General features: G+C 39.3%; 1 protein-coding gene across 3 annotated transcripts in view; it reads left to right on the top strand.

The window, feature by feature from the left end:
* Positions 1-3,043, top strand: part of LOC101846995 (PDZ and LIM domain protein 3) — a gene marked incomplete at its 5' end in the record, with an annotated part of 31,381 nt that overhangs the window by 17,454 nt on the left and 10,884 nt on the right.

Below are 3,043 nucleotides of genomic sequence, written 5' to 3'. Positions count from 1 at the left end.
AAAGAAATTGACACAATTTCAACCATTTAGGAATTACTAGTCGGGCTTCGGACTTTGACTGTCAGGGCCAACCCGGGATGAGCAGAAAGACCGAGTTACTCGATTAAAATGTTCTCCCCATTCGGGAATTGAACTCAGGTCTACTTCTCGCGACAGCGAAGCGCTTAACCGCTACAACAACACAGAGACCAGTGGTTCTTTAATTAAAGATGCACGCCCATGCTCATCAGTGCAAAGACAATGCATCAAAATCTGTGCGCAATACTTGATAAGAAATATGTGTGTATATATAAGTGTGTGTGTTTGTGTGTGTCTTCTTTTGTTTGATTTTAGGGCAAGGCAAAAGACGTTTAGATAAATTTACACATTTGAAAAAGAGCGTTAAGGACGTGTGATTCAATCTCTCATAGCCCTGTCGAACAAACGCAGTCTTTCAATATCACATTCGACTTTTATTAGCAGATCATTCAGTGGGCGTTTTATTGTTATACTAGCGGTGATTGTGTGTGGGTTGTTTTGTTTTGTTTTGCTGTTGTTGTTTTTTTTAAAGAACGGTCTTTCTCTGCGCAGCAGAATTGACACACATTTTTTAAAAGGGGGTACGTATGTGTGGTTTGTTGCGGTTATATTTGAAAAAGATGAAAGGGGAGCCTGGGTGAATATTTTCGTTGCACTACATCCACATGTAAACTTAACGTAAAGACCCTGGTTCAAATCCATGTATGGGCGGCGTTTTAGTGCCTTTTCTGTTAGTTGAGTTCCTAAAGCTCTCGACCGCCCTTTCATTAAATGTTAGGCGGGCTGAGGTGTGTGGTGAATCTTTCTTATAAATAGCATTGTTTATGTTGGAAAGAAGCACATCACTGAAACGCTGGCAACGAAGAGGAGAGGGATGCAAGTGGGAAGGATTTATGTGTGTAGGAGGGGGGGGGGGATAGGACGAGAGAAAGAGGGAGAGAGAGAGAGGAGAGAGAGAGGGGGGGGGATAGAAAGAAAGGGAGAGAGAGATATATATACATAGAGACAGACAGACAGACAGACAGACAGACAGAGAGAGAGAGAGAGAGAGAGAGCGATGCCGGTGGTAAGGAGAGAGGTAAGGGAAAATCTGTAGTAGGGCGCACTTTTAACGCAAATAGAATAATATGAGACGAGGAACTGGATGATCAAGCCACACGACTTCTCTCCCATTCTGTGGCTGTTTTGGGCCCGCTGATGCTATCTTTAGACTTTATATTTATCTGCAGTTGATATATATATAAATACCTCGAGAAATGTGCTGTCTGGTTTGCGGTAACTGACTTTATGAGGTGTTTTATCAGCACATCTTCTTAACGTATAACATATTCTGTGAACATTTGCATTTGAAAAAAGGAGAAAAAAAGGACTGAGTGAAAAAAAAAGGATTTTTTAAAGAAGGGGGGCATTATATATGGTACTGGTGTATGATGAGCTGGGTGTTTTTGTTTGGGTTATTTTTTTATTTTTTTAGGGGGGGGGATTGTTTTTGTTTTTTGAGGGGTTTTGTTGTTGTTGTTGTTATTTGGAGGGTGGATCGAAGGAAGAAGTCAGTTTGTTAAGTAATTGCCTTGTAATACTCGTGTACCCGGCGCTGATACGTGCCTGTCTTTCTTCACAACACATTATTATTAGTATGTGTATGTTGTTGAACTGTGTATGGTGTACAAAGAGTTTGTTTCTTTTAATAACAAATTTAAAATACCAAAAGAAAAAAAGAATTTTTTTTTGTAATATTCGTTTGGATTAATGATTTTCCCCATCAAACATCTATCGTCCGTAATTATTTATCTCTCCTCCTTCTTTTGTCTGTATGTTACTCTCTAGGAACACCTCTAATCTTCGGCGCTTATACGACGTATTTATGTTGCGAGTAAAACTCTTACTAAAACTAAAACTAAACTAGCCTTTACGATTCTATTTCCGGTTCCGATCATACCCACCCGACAGGTTGGGTAAATGTGCACCCTCCTATACCGACCCACTCGATCCCTGATGGACCGTTAGTGTTGCTTCCTATGTAGACATACATAATGATGTATTCTATTTTTAATTCATGGAGAAAAAAAACCATGCATGCAAATACATACATGTATAATAATATACACTGAAAACGTAATAATTGATAATGATGTGTTCAAGACTTATATAACCCCAATCATCACGTGCCCCAAGCACAACCTTTGGGTTTCACAAGTGTCCGTAATTCTGACCGTTGTGTTTTCGAATTTTTACTGAACTCACTAGTAAATTTTTTGCGTGAGTTCTCAAATTGTGTGAAGGCATGCGAGTGCGCGTACGTAAAATGTGTGGTATCCATGAAAACACTAACTACTCGAGTTCTGTTTGTTTCTGTCTTAAAATGCCCATGAGCTATTTTTAGTGGACTTTTTTTTAGCTTGTTTTTCTTTCATTCGGTATCCCACATTTCTTATTTCTAAGTGTTTCTTTGTTTGATTGCATTTTACTTTTCATGCTCTACCACCAACACTTTTATTTCCGTGTGTGGTACCTTTTCTAATCCTGCATCCAGAGTTGTGTTCTGTCTTTTCCTTACTCTTACATCTGTTGCATTTCAAATCTGTGTGAGGGTGTTGTTGGTTGTTTTTTTAAATTTACGAATCCCAAAATGTTCGCCTTGCTTTTGATTCAACCTTTGTTTTGTTTTGTTTTTTGAGCATTGCATTCGGTTCTAGATCTCCTTGTTTTTTCTTTCGTCGTGATGTTTGTACAAGATTAACTTCTGTTGACTGTCCTTGTGTGCCCTGACCCTTCCTCCTTCCTCCTTCCTCCCTATCCTCCCATCTCACCCTTACCCCACGTTCTCTCTTTTATTTGTAAAAGAAAAATTGCCATAACTATCACTAGAATTGCCCAATCAGAATTGTGTGCCTTGACCACAAAAAAAGAGCTCGGTCTAGAGTTCGGTCCTCCTGTATCTCTAAAAGGCTCGTAAATATTGGACATTACGTTTGAATAACCTCTTTTTACACTCGCCATCTGCACTAACTGCCACTCCAACAAC

This window comes from Aplysia californica, unplaced genomic scaffold, assembly GCF_000002075.1.
Source record: "Aplysia californica isolate F4 #8 unplaced genomic scaffold, AplCal3.0 scaffold00840, whole genome shotgun sequence".
Classification (NCBI taxonomy): Eukaryota; Metazoa; Mollusca; class Gastropoda; order Aplysiida; family Aplysiidae; genus Aplysia; species Aplysia californica.
The sequence above is the reverse complement of the archived record's forward strand: the minus strand, read 5'-3'. Positions and strand labels throughout refer to the sequence as shown.